We start from the raw sequence: 14,447 nt of genomic DNA on the forward strand, positions 1-14,447 counted from the left end.
CGGGTGAGGAGGTTAAATTTAAAATTCAAATTCAAATGCAATCTTTTCTCATCTTCTGGTATGTCTCCCTATTTTCTCTCCACAAGGTTTGCCCCTTAGTGTTGGTGTAGCGGCCAGGCTGCCTCACACCTAACCCCCATATCCTGGGCGCTATTACAGCACAATGGCATTCTCAGTGGCAGGCGCTTGCACAGGATCTGTTTCTGCAGGATTTCTGCCCTGTAAAGACAGCATAAACATTTCTCAGAACTCAATTTATCCGTCAAGAGTTCTCATTTTTGACCACCTTTGTTGCTACTGTTATTCCTCCTAATCCCAGGTCTTCACATCAATTAGCAATTCTTCAATACAGCAGTCATCCTAGAACATTGCATTATACCAGGTCTCTTTGGTTCTAAATGGCCATGCAAGTGTACATAATATGAATGAATAACTTGCAGGACATGAGTGCACTCTTTCCTGTATGATTACAATGTCCATGAATAACTGAATATGAGCTAAGGGCATATTGTTCCTAGAGATTAAAAGGTAGGGACCTAGAACATTGTCATTCACTGAATGAAGCCCTTACAGAATAAAAAGGAAATGGTTTAAAAGAAGGGAGACAGTAGTATCAATACACAGCAGTATCTAGTTATGATCAAGCGTTGTAACCCAGAATATTGTTCAATGTCACTGATTATGAATGTTTGAGATCCTAATGAGTTAGCATTGTGGCAGAAACAATACTCAGGTGCAATTTTCTGTGGCACGTTTCTGGTCTTAGATTCATAAACCATTAATGTCAGACAGCAACAAGAGAATTCACAGCACATGCCACTCATGAAAATCAAATTTAAACTCTACAGTAAACATCTGTACTAATGCCAGCAAATAAATTTACGTTTTAGCAGCACCACAATTGTGTGATGGAAATGAATATGAGAACTATCTTGTTGAGGGGAAGAGCCAGACTGCGAGGAGAAAGTAATGGAGGAGAAAGTACATGAGGGGGTTAAGGGGCATGAAAGTACAAGGAGCAAGCAAGGAAAGAGTTAATGTTAGACTAAGGCATAGGGTTATAAGAACACTGGACTTCAGTAACCTGAGAAATATATGTCAATTTAATGCTCTCATTTTAACTCCTCATTAAGGGCTTGTCTGAAATTCACTGCCCAGCATACGCCTAGGGTTACTGCAAATTTGGCTCACCAAACTGCCTTAACACCACCCAGTTCTGATTGAAAATGTGGTCATTTAACCTATTCTCAATTAGGATACCCACAAGCTATTGCATGAATTAATTAACCTTGTCTTGCCAAATCAAAGACGTTTAACAGCAAGCCACACACTAACAATTTGTATTTCCTATAAAATCATAATTAACGCTTCTTAAGCTTAAATATTAAGTACACAAATGACTACTAGATACTATATCGACACACAGTAGCAGCAGTATGTACCATTTACAAGATGCACTGCAAGAATTCACCAAGGCTCCTTAGACAGCACCTTCCAAACCACTACCATCCAGAAGGACAAGGGCAGCAGATAGATGGGAACACCACCACCTGGAAGTTCCCCTCCAAGTCACTCACCATCCTGACTTGGAAATATATCGCTGTTCCTTCACTGTCGCTGTGTCAAAATCCTGGAACTCCCTTCCTAACAGCACTGTGGGTGTACCTACACCACATGGACTGCAGCGGTTCAAGAAGGCAGCTCACCACCACCTTCTCAAGGACGATTAAGGATGGGCCATAAATGCTCCTTGATGCCACACTCTATCAAATGCTGCCTTGATGTCAAGGGCAGTCACTCTCACCTCACCTTGGGAGTTCAGCTCTTTCGTCCATTTTGGAACCAAGGCTGTCATAAAGTCAGAAGTTGAGTGGCCCTGGCAGAAAACAAACTGGGCGTCAGTGAGCAGGTTATTGCTAAGCAAGTGCCGCTTGGTAACACTGTTGATGACCCCTTCCATAACTTTACTGTTGATCAAGAGGAGACTGATGGGGCAGTAATTGGCCAGGTTGGATTTGTACTGCTTTTTGTGTACAGGGCATACCTGTGCAACTTTCCACATAGCTGGGTAGAGGCCAGTGTTTTCGCTGTACTGGATCAGCTTGGCTAAGAGTGTGGCAAGTTCTGCAGCACAAGTTTCCAGTACTATTGCCGGGATATTGTCAGGGCCCATAGCCTTTGCAGTATCCAGTGCCTTCAGCCGTTTCTTGATATCACATGGAGTGAATCTAATTGGCTGAAGACAGGCATCTGTGATGCGGGGGACCTCCAGCAGAGGCTGAGATGGATCATCCACTCATCACTTCTGGCTGAAGATTCTAGCAAATGCTTCAGCCTTATCTTTTGCACTGATGTGCTGGGCTCCTCCATCATTGAGGATGGGGATATTTGTGGAGCCTCCTCCTCCAGTGAGTTGTTTAATTGCCCACCACCATTCACGACTGGATGTAGCGGACTGCAGAGTTTAGATATAGTCCGTTGTTTGCGGGATCGCTTAGCTCTGTCTATCACTTGCTGCTTATGCTGTTTGGCATGCAAGAAGTCCTGTGTTATAACTTCACCAGGTTGACACCTCATTTTTAGATATGCCTGGTGCTGCTCCTGCCATGCCCTCCTGCACTCTTCATTCAACCTGTGTTGATCCCTGGCTTGATGGTAATGGTAGAATAGGGGATATGTCAGGCCATGAGATTACAGATTGTGTTCGAATACAATTCTGCTGCTGATGGCCCACAGCACCTCATAGATGCCCAGTCTTGAGCTGCTAAATCTGTTCAAAATCTATCCCATTTAGCACGGTGCCACATAACACAATGGAGGGTGTCCTCAATGTGAAAGTGGGACCTCATCTTCACAACAACTGTGCGGTGGTCACCCCTATTGATACTGTCTTGGACAGATGCATCTGTGACAGGCAGTTTTGTGAGGATGAGGTCAAGTATGTTTTTTCCTCTTGTTGGTTCCCTCACCCCTGCAGCAGACCCAGTTTAGCAGCTATCTCTTTTAGGACTCGGCCAGCTCGGTCATTAATGGCGCTACCGAGCCACTCTTGGTGATGGACATTGAAGTCCTCCAGCCAGAATACATTCTGTGCCTTTGCCACCCTCAGTGCTTCCTCCAAGTGGCATTCAACATGGAGGAGCACTGATTCATCAGCTGAGGGAGGGCAGTACGTGGTAAACAGCAGGTGGTTTCCTTGCCCATGTTTGACCTGTTGCCATGAGACTTCATGGGGTCTGGAGTCGATGTTGAGGGCTCCCAGGGCAACTCCCTCCTGACTGTATACCACTGTGCTGTCACCTCTGCTAGGTCTGTCCTGCCAGTGGTACATTATCTGTAAGATATGAATCCGTGAGGCTGACTATGTCAGGCTGTTGCCTGACTAGTCTGTGAGACAACTCTCCCAATTTCGGCACTAGCCCCCAGATGTTAGTAAGGAGGACACCGCAGGATCGACAGAGCTGATTTTGTTGTTTCCGGTGCCTAGGTCGATGTCAGATCCTTTTTTGTGACTTTGTAGCAGTTTGATACAACTCCGAATGCATTTAAGAGTCAACCACATTGCTGTGGGTTTGTAGTCACATGCAGGACAGACTAGGTAAAGGTGGCAGATTTCCTTCTCTAAACAGCATTAGTGAACCAGCTGTGTTTTTAACAACAATCGACAATGGTTTCATGGTCATTGTTAGACTTTTAATTTAAGATTTTTTTTGAAGTAAAACTCCACTATCTGCTGTGGTGGAATTCAAACCCAAGTCCCCAGAGAATTACCCTGGGTCTCTGGATTTCTAGCCCAGTAACAATACCACTACGCCACCACCTCCCAAGGTAAAGTCTGCAGAAGGTAACGGCTGCAGAAGAAGACAAGGGAGGACATAGAAATCAATGTCAAGCAAAGGTGAAAAAAAGCCTTCGACAAGCTAAATGAAAATAATCTGAAATTCATGAAAATAAGAAGGCTCATCAAGCGCTGTGCCAAGAAATCCCTGTAAGTTCAAGGAAATACTATTTTCTGTTCAATTGACTAATCTGGGTGATACGTGTCAGAAGACTTCACCTCACATTGTGTCAATCACTCCCGACAGTCATGTAAATAACTTGGAAGACCCCCAGGTTACTAAAGCATGGATACCTGGGCATGCCAGATACTTAGGCATGCATTCTTATTCCTTTCTTTAGGACAGGGTCCACATTCAACAGGACCACACAAGTCACAACATATTCATATCCCATTACCAAACTATCCCTGAGCCAATTCCTTAATTCTGAACTTCTTAACTCAGATAAAGAATGTTCTGTTATATAAGCTGCTGTGGTTTTCATTAGTATTAAATTCACAGTCACTTGCTAGCTTTCTGCTGAACTACCATCTCTATTTCCATGGACACCTTTAAGCTGAAATTCTTTTTTTTAAAAACACATCCCAGAGCAATTTACAGAGCAATTTCCCTGCAGGGAGACAATGCAAGGGCAAGCAATAGGGGAGAGAAAGCGAGAGGAGGGAGGAGTAGAATGTATTGCTGGGGGAAATGGCAGAATCTTTGCTGATGGGAAGGAAGTGGGCAAAGTTCATAGCAATGGAGGGGGGGTGGTCACTTGCATAGAGAGGGGATAGGCAGAGTGCATGAGGAAAGAAGACATGGGGGAGTGGATGGCAGTGGAAGAGATGAAAGACAGAAATGAAGCAGGAGGAGAGGGGGGAAGTTGATTGCAAGGAAGTGAACTGAGGGAAAGGGGAAGCAACTGGGAACTGTGCTGGGAGAAGGAGAGAAACCCAGAGCAGTGCTCTGGAATAGGGGGGAAAAGAAGAGTGCCACTATTACTTGGGAGAGGAAGGGGACAGAGGGAGATAGACTGCCCGCATAAGCTCTGAAAGAGGAGGCGGAATGGAGTGAATGGGGTAAGAATGGGACAGAAGTGCCAGCTTAACTTGGTTTCAGGGGGAGAAGAAGGCGGGATTGAATTTATGAGGGAGAGGGATGAGAGAAGCAGCATGAACTAGAAGGGTTAGACAAGTGAGTATCTCTGTGAAACAATGGAGAGTTGGATTGGGCGTCATGTCTTTGTACCATTATGGTATCCCTAAAATATGAACCAAATTTAAAGCTTGGTATTTTATTTATATTTGCTTTTGGAAATCTGACAGGGGTGGTGCCAGACCGTTTGTGTGGGTGGGGGGAGGTGCAGGTTGGAGCCGGGTCACTTGTGTGGGCGGGGGGAGGTGCAGGGTGGAGCCGGGTCAGTTGTGTAGGCGGGGGGAGGTGTAGGGGGGGTGCTGAGCTGGTTGTGTGGGCGGGGCAAGGTGCAGGGTGGTGCCGGGTCAGTTGTGTGGGCGGGGGGAGGTGCAGGGTGGACCCGGGTCTGTTGTGTGGGTGGGGGGAGGTGCAGGGTGGAGCCGGGTCAGTTGTGTAGGCGGGGGGAGGTGTAGGGGGGGTGCTGAGCTGGTTGTGTGGGCGGGGCAAGGTGCAGGGTGGTGCCGGGTCAGTTGTGTGGGCAGGGGGAGGTGCAGGGTGGAGCCGGGTCAGTTGTGGGGGTGGGGGGAGTTGCAGGGTGGAGCCGGATCAGTTGTGGGGGTGGGGGGAGTTGCAGGGTGGAGCCGGATCAGTTGTGGGGGTGGGGGGAGTTGCAGGGTGGAGCCAGGTCAGTTGTGGGGGTGGGGGGAGGTGCAGGGTGGTGCCAAGCCGGTTGTGGGGGCGGGAGAAGGTGCAGGGTGGTGCCGGGTCAGTTGTGGGGGTGGGGGGAGGTGCAGGGTGGAGCCAGGTCAGTTGTGGGGGTGGGGGGAGGTGCAGGGTGGAGCCAGGTCAGTTGTGGGGGTGGGGGGAGGTGCAGGGTGGAGCCGGATCAGTTGTGGGGTTGGGGGGAGGTGCAGGGTGGAGCCAGTCTAGTTGTGGGGGTGGGGGGAGGTGCAGGGTGGAGCCGGGTCAGTTGTGTGGGTGGGGGGAGTTGCAGGGTGGAGCTGGGTCAGTTGTGGGGGTGGGGGGAGGTGCAGGGTGGAGCTGGGTCAGTTATGGGGGTGGGGGGAGTTGCAGGGTGGAGCCAGTCTAGTTGTGGGGGTGGGGGGAGGTGCAGGGTGGAGCTGGGTCAGTTGTGGGGGGGGGGGGGAGTTGCAGGGTGGAGCCGGTCTAGTTGTGGGGGTGGGGGGAGGTGCAGGGTGGTGCTGGGTCAGTTGTGGGGGTGGGGGGAGTTGCAGGGTGGAGCCGGTCTAGTTGTGTGGGTGAGGGGAGTTGCAGGGTGGAGCCGGTCTAGTTGTGGGGGTGGAGGGAGGTGCAGGGTGGTGCTGGGTCAGTTTTGTGGGCGGGGGGAGGTGCAGGGTGGAGCTGGGTCAGTTGTGGGGGTGGGGGGAGTTGCAGGGTGGAGCCGGGTCAGTTGTGGGGGTGGGGGAAGTTGCAGGGTGGAGCCGGGTCAGTTGTGGGGGTGGGGGGAGTTGCAGGGTGGAGCTGGGTCAGTTGTGGGGGTGGGGGGAGTTGCAGGGTGGAGCCGGGTCAGTTGTGGGGTTGGGGGGAGGTGCAGGGTGGTGCCAAGCCGGTTGTGGGGGCGGGGGGAGTTGCAGGGTGGAGCCGGGTCAGTTGTGTGGGTGGGGGGAGTTGCAGGGTGGTGCTGGGTCAGTTGTGTGGGTGGGGGGAGGTGCAGGGTAGTGCTGGGTCAGTTGTGGGGGTGGGGGGAGGTGCAGGGTGGTGCTGGGTCAGTTGTAGGGGTGGGGGGAGGTGCAGGGTGGTGCTGGGTCAGTTGTGGGGGTGGTGGGAGGTGCAGGGTGGAGCCGGGTCAGTTGTGGGGGTGCAGGGAGGTGCAGGGTGGTGCCGGGCTGGTTGTGGGGGTGGGGGGAGGTGCATGGTGGTGCCGGGCCGGTTGTGTGGGCGGGGGGAGGTGCAAGCTGGTGTCAGACCGGTTATGGGGGCAGTGGGAGGTGCAGGGTGGTGCCGGGCTGGTGAGGTTTGGGTTGGGGGAGGGGATAGTAGTGGGGCGAAGGGTGTTGTCAGTTGAAATGAGAGGAATCACTTACTCCCTGTGACCTCGCTGCCTTCTCACCATGTCCCAATCTTAACCTGCTCTTTTGGCCAGTTGAGCTTGACACCCACAGGCAGGAAGTGGGTTCAAGGCTGGCTTCAGGGAAAATGGCTTCCTTGATACTCTTGTGCTTTGACCTCCTTTATTTTAATTTAAGTATGTAGAGATATTGGTAGAAGTTTCAGAAACAAAACTGTAATCTCAAAAGGTTTTTATCATTCACTAAGAAGAAAGGAAAAGAGGAAACACCACAAAATTCAATTCAATTCAGTTATATTCAAATAATAAATAATGTAAGTCATAAAATAAAGTGAACAATAAACTAAACACTTAATAAAAAAAACAATAACCAAAAATGTTGTTCACTATGATTCCAACATTTAGAACGTGACTCCGCATTCCTTGGCATGGCATCCCCTGACAATGATGTCCTAGGCAGTCATCCACCAATTAGTCTCCCCTAAGCAGACTCCATCCATAAATATTCAACACCCTGGGGGTTACCATTGATCAGAAACTGAACTGGACTACCATATAAATACTGTGGCTACAAGATCAGGTCAGAGGCTAGGATTCTTGTCATGGGTAACTCACCTCCTAACTCCCCAAAGCCTGTCCACCATCTACAAGGCACAGGTCAGGAGTGTGATGGAATACTCCCCAATTGCCTGGATGAGTGCAGCTCCAACAACACTCAAGAAGCTTGACACCATCCAGGACAAAGCAGCCCGCTTGATTGGCACCCCATCCACAAACATCCACTTCCTCCACCACCGATGTACAGTGGCAGCAGTGTGTACTGATGCACCGCAGAAACTCACCAAAGATCCTTGGGCAGCAACTTCCAAACCCGTGACCGCTACCATCTAGAAGGACAAGGGCAGCTGGTACATGGGAACACCACCACCTGGAAGTTCCCCTCCAAGCCACTCACCAACCTGACTTGGAAATATATCACCAATTATTCACTGTTGTTGGGTCAAAATCCTGGAACTCCCTCCCTAACAGCACTGTGGGTATACCTGCACCACACGGACTGCAGCAGTTCAAGAAGGCAGCTCACCACCACCTTCTCAAAGGCAATTAGGGTAATAAATGCTGGCTTAGCTAGTGATGCCGACATCCTGTAAATGAATAAAAATAAATTCAGATTCCATCCAAATAATGTCATCAAGATCCAGCTGCAGTGTTAGTTGGAGCAAATACAACATTACCCATTTTATACAAATCACCCAAAGCCAGTGTTGTTCCTTTAAAAATTAACTAGTGAATTTTCATAATGAACACAAAAAATGCTGGAAATGCTCAGCAGGTCAGGCAGCATCTGTGGAGAAACATAGAAACATAGAAACTAGGAGCAGGTGTAGGCCATTTGGCCTACGGAGCCTATAGAAACAGAGTTAACATTTCAGGCCGATGACCTTTCATCAGAACTGAAGAAAAGTAGAAGTGCAAGAGCTTTTAAGCCAGTAGAAGAGGGGAAGGGGCAGGAAGAATGGAAAAGAAGGGCTGTGATAGGGTGGAGGGCAGGAGAGATTAAATAACATAAGATTTCATGATGCAAAAGCCAAAGAGAGTAGTGATAGGTAAAGAAACAATGGTCCAGATGAGGTGTGAATGGTATGTAGCACCCATCTGAATGCAACATGAAGCGATAAGGAAAGAAACAAGCTAGGGAAAGAAAACAATAAAAGCCCATAGAACAAGGTGGAGGCAGAGGTTATGATCTATGTGGAACTCAACACTGAGTTCAGAAGGCTATAGAGTGTCAGGATGATAGATGAGAAGCTGTTCCTCAAGCTTGTGTTGAGTTTCATTGGAAAGCTGTAGCAGGCCGTGTATAGAAAGGTCAGAGTAGGAACAAGGTGGAGAATTAAAATGACAGATGACAGGAAGCTTAGTGTTTGTAGATTGAATGGAGGTGTCCTGCATCCAGTCTACACTTGGTCTTCCCAATGCAAAGGAGACCACATCATGAACAGCAAATAGAGCATACTAAATTGAAATATGTACAAATAAATCACTGTTTCACTTGGAAGGAATGTTTGGGGCCTTCGACAATGAGAAGGGAGGAGGTGAAAGGACAGGTGTTGCATCTTCTGTGCTTGAAAGGAATGGGGTGTTAAGGGTGACTGAGGAGCAGATTTATGTATTTGACTGAGTGAATTTATTGAGAAACAATTGCAAATCATAAAAAATGGGGGCCCCAGGCATTCTAAAATTCTCTCTCCAGATTTTTTTACTAAATATAAATACTGAATATGGAGCATAATAACTAACTTCAAACTCACTGCTCACTTTCAGACATCCACAGACCTGAAACTGTGCCCAAAATCTCCAACCAGAAAATAGGCTAACAATAAACACATTTATTGCAATCGCTTCAGAACTATACTCCTACAGTAGAACTTATGAAAACAGATAATAAGAGGAGCCTGCCAAGCCACACTTTTCGACCACTCAAATACCTCGGAGTAGAAGAGGTCACACAATAGGCTTGCACACATCAGAGTCGAGTGGAAATACCAGGCACACGGAATTCAGGTTTTCAGTTTTCAACTCACATTTGTATGAAAGTTGACGCGCTTGTTTTTAGCAAGTTTTGGAAGTGTTTTTGATGAAATAGCATGAATGGAAGCTATGTAAGAAGATGCTTGCTGCGTCTCTAGATGATGATGGGAAGGAGAAAGCTGGAGACTGTCTACACGCTGGGCAGACATGACAGTCAAAAGAAGGTCTCAGATTGGCATGAACATCTCTTGCAGCTGGCAATGGGTTGTCCACAACAGGCCCCCTGTTCAGGTTGGTGCTCATCCTGCAGCTGCATTTAGGGGCCTTCACCCTCCAGGGCTCTGAAAAGGGGTCTCCTCGCAAGGCAAAGTTATGCAAAATATCATCATGATGCCTGAGGTCCTGGTCAGACTTTATTGCTGGGCACCTCCAGATTGACCCAGATACCTGCAGCGCCTTCAGGATTCAAATAGTTCCGCCAAAATCTGTATTTCTCCAACTCAAACTGAGGAGCCGATCAAAGAGTCAATTTCCCCCCATTCATTAAGGGAAATGCCTGGCCCGGGGTGTTAACCCAACAAGCCTAATTAGCCTGTATTTCTCCTGCACTATCTCTTTCCATTTTCTCCTCAACATCGATGGAACATTGGTTCTCCAGTCTTTGGTACATTTTCCGTTATGCAAAACTATTTGAAAATTTATGTTTTTTTGTTCCTTTTATAATATTTTTTAAGGAGTTTTCTTCTGTGATGTGACAGATGTATCTGAGGACATGTTCCCTTAGAAAGGTTTTATTTTGACACTTCATTTGGTGCATTTTTCAGCTACAATGAATTACATTCTTTAGTGGCAATTAGAGATGTATAACATGTGCCACTGTAGGTACATGTACATCAGAGGCACAGCTTGGCCTAAATAGCCAAGTGGTTATGGTACTGGGCTTGTAACCCAAGATCAAGAGTTCAAATCTCACAATGGCAAACTATGAAACAATGTAACTTCATCTGAATAGGAACAGATGGGAACGTGTTTGTACTCAAAAGAGTTACATCAGAGGCACTGCAGCAGTTTGAGAAGGCTACCACCTTTTCAAGTGAAATCAGGGATGGACAAAAATGATGGCTTTGCCAGTGCTAGCCACACCCCATGAACAAATAAAATGAATTCCCTAACCTGTCTATTTCTCCATTGTCATATTCAAACCCCAGACCTTCATACCCCTTTTAGTCCTAGTTGGAACGTATTTAATTGTGCCTTATCCATCATGTTCTTTTTATTAACTCCAAACTACCAGTCAATTACTTTTGCGACCAATTAAGCATGAACTGAAATGATTTTTAATGTAATGCAGCACCCAGATACATACAGATTGCAGCTTTTGTCACTGCTTTCCTGTAAAGGACAGGCTCACACTCACTCTGTACTTGTCTTGCTTTCACTGGTGAGTTGCAACAAACCTGGGAAACCCGTGGACCTAACGTTGAAGTTAATAGTGCATGTAAATATCCCTGTAATTGAGCCATTAACAAATGTTGATTGCCAACCCGCTCCTCCTGAGGGTGTTACCTTGCACAAGGCCTAATGCACTTTAATGAGGGAGTCACCAAGTTGGAGCTGACTTCTTGACGCTGTCAATTTTGTTGACTATAACATCACCACACCGCCCCCACTTGTGCCACTGCAAATGCAAACACTCCTGCAGTTAAAATTCAGCTCTATGACTCAGTTCAGATATATTGGAATGTGGCCAGGCCCGAATGATCCAAAGGTCATTGGGGTAGAGGCAAGTTCAGTTTTTTTTAAAGTACAGGTCTAGTGACCTGCAAATGCTCCATAGGACAATGTGAAAGCAACTGTATCTCAGCTAGGCAAGAAAAATCCACGTTTCAAAACCTTGCCTGACATTTGTACTTGGAATGCAATGTCAACTTCAGAAGAGCCAATTGCCTCATTTGAGGCTAACTACCTGTTATTGGTTACCTGATTACTCTCATGCAACATTGTGCAATATGAGGAAGTTCCTCAAACCTTTCAAAAGCAATTCCAGGTATTCTGTGCACATTTCAGAGGGGTACTAGTCATAGTGCTGTGTATGCAAAACTGCAGAAGCAAGCTCACTCCCATTCCAATGCACTCATTAAGATTTGCATGGATGTTTTAGATGCAGAATAGTTGATGTGGTGTCTGATTTCTGAAGAGTTACAGTTATGCTTGAGGACATTTATTTAGAACCAGGAGGACAAATTTTTTTTTTAAAAAAATTGCACTTACATAGTCCAATTGTCTCATAATGCTTCCCATGATGAATCACTTAACCTACTCAGTAAATACCGTGGCTGCTGATGACAGCTGCCTGGATGAGTGCAGCTCCCAGAACGTTCAAGTACCTTGACACTGTCCAGGACAAAGCAGCCCACTTGATTGGCATTCCATCCACTAGCATTCACTCCCTCCACCACCGACGCACAGTAGCAGCAGTGTGTAGCTTCTACAAGATGCACTGCAGGAACTCACCAAGCCTCCTTAGACAGCATCTTCCAAACTCACAACCATGACCATCTAGAAGAACAAGGGCAGCAGACACATAGAAACATCACCACATGGAAGCTCCCCTTCAAGCCACTCACCATCCTGACTTGGAAATATATTGCTGTTCCTTCACTGTCACTGGGTCAAAATCCTGGAACTCCCTCCCTAACAGCACTGTGGGTGTACCTACACCACATGGACTGCAGCGGCTCAAGAAGGCAGCTCACCACCACCTTCTCAATAATAAATGCTGGTCTAGCCAGTGATGCCCTCATCCAGTAAATTAATAATAAATAAGTAGTGGGACCTGTTCCTGGTTCTGCTGCTGCCCCTGCTTCCAGGACTGTCAAATAAATGGGTGTGGGAGGCTAGGGATAGAGAAGCCAATGAACCTAAATGCAGCAAATGGAAGGGGAGAGCCTGGAAGAGGTTTCTTTTCCCTCTCATTGTTTATTGCTGGAGGCTTTGGTTGTGGGTGCTCGTGTGCAAGTCCTGTTGCAGGACAGCATCGATGTCCCTGGTGGGCTCCCACTTGCTGACGGGATCTAGTGATCCACATGCCACTCCAACCTCTCCCGCAAGCTGAAAATCGGGTCATGCTGGCTCAGATTGCTGGGCACTTTAGCAGGGACCACCCAGGCCTAACCTGCCAGGAGGGCCAAAAGCACAAAATCATTATGCCTCTTTCCGGGGAGAGGGGGGGATGTGCAATCAGAGTCACTCCAGCTGCCAGGCAGGTACGGACGGAGCATTTTGTACCCTACACCAGCCAAGAGGGTGGATCAGACTAAACTTCCTACCATGCCTCTTGTTCTGAGTGAAAGGCTTGGCTATAGTGAGACCCATGCCAGCACACCCTTTCCATTCCAGCTGGCAGAGCTGCTTCTAATAAGTGCAATTAAAAAAAAAGGTGAGATTGCTATATTGTCAATTTTCCCACATTCCCCCCATCCCCACCCCATCATCCATTCTATGAATCACAGTGCCATTGTGTGTTACTCAGCCTGGAGTTGCAAACCCCTCCCTGGATTGATAAAATGGCTCTTACAGTAAATATAGTGAACCTCGCTTCTCCGTGGTGCTTGTGACTCAGTTTGTGGTTGCTGACACCAGATAAATTACAGAATTACTGTACCATGGCATGTTTTTTTTTAAATGCAGTTAATCATGTGCATTTGTGAGCAATCTTTCTTTAAGATTCTGTGTTTTTTTAATGGTATTTTTACTGGATGATGTTTGGGAGAGTGACTCACCAGTGACTCAACGTCAAGCCCCCAGCTGCTAAATTTGTTTCTCACCACTGTTGTAGTTTGATTGAAGATTATGCTATTTTACAGGGTTCAAAAAAGAGTGACAGGGAATTGACAGTCAGTAACTTCCACTGATTTATATTGAGCGGTATAGTTTAATTTTGCACGTACTGAGAAGGGCTGGAACTAATGAGAAGAAGGAATCTGCTCATATTTATAAACAGCCTCTGTTATCTTAGGGATTTCTGTTCAGGGAAAGGACATTGCTGTTGCAAGTGAATCTCACAGCAGGACAGCCAATCTGTGCAGACATGGACCTGTGGAACACACCACAATACAGAACCACTAAGTTGCCTCACTTAGCACCAAGATTTTGGTTTCTTCTTAACATATTGCTGCAGAAGGCCGCACCTGAAAATGCTGCAGGCAGTGTTGTCAAGAAATTGTTTTCAACTATGTGGAAATACAATACACACCCAGCAACTGAGCTGTGGGTAAGAGGAGGTTTTTTTTTAGAAGGATAATAATCATACAATCATCTCTTCTTGCACTCATTGCCAACACTGGCTTAAAAAGAACTGATCTCCATGGTTCAAAAAAAAACCCTTGCAGCCTTTATTCCAGCTAAATCATACTTCAGTTAACTACTGCATTTATTCCAAATCACATGCGCTATGCTTCATTAAAGATCCATTAAGCGATGACTAATAAGGCCCTCTAAAACAACATTATGACCCACCTTCTGACTGTCTTCAAGCCATAAATCAACATAGGCCGACGGCTGAATAAAAGACTTCTTGGTACAGTACAGGGCTCGACTTGGGAACATCACCACCTGGAAGTTCCCCTGCAAGTCACTCACCATCCTGATTTGGATATATATCGCCGCTCCTTCACTGTCGCTGGGTCAGAATCCTGGAACTCCCTCCCTAACAGCACTGTGGGTGTGCCTACACCACATGGATTGCAGCAGTTCACGAAGGCAGTTCATCGCCATCTTCTCAAGGGCAACTAGGGATGGACAATAAATGCTCGCCCAGCCAATGACACCCACATCCCGTGAAGGAATTTTTAAAAACTCACTGCTGTAACCAATTTAAGCCATTGGGGAGCCAGTTTCAATGGGCCACTTCACACACTAGTCCAATGGAG

The sequence above is a fragment of the Carcharodon carcharias genome, chromosome 15 (assembly GCF_017639515.1).
Source record: "Carcharodon carcharias isolate sCarCar2 chromosome 15, sCarCar2.pri, whole genome shotgun sequence".
NCBI lineage: Eukaryota > Metazoa > Chordata > Chondrichthyes > Lamniformes > Lamnidae > Carcharodon > Carcharodon carcharias.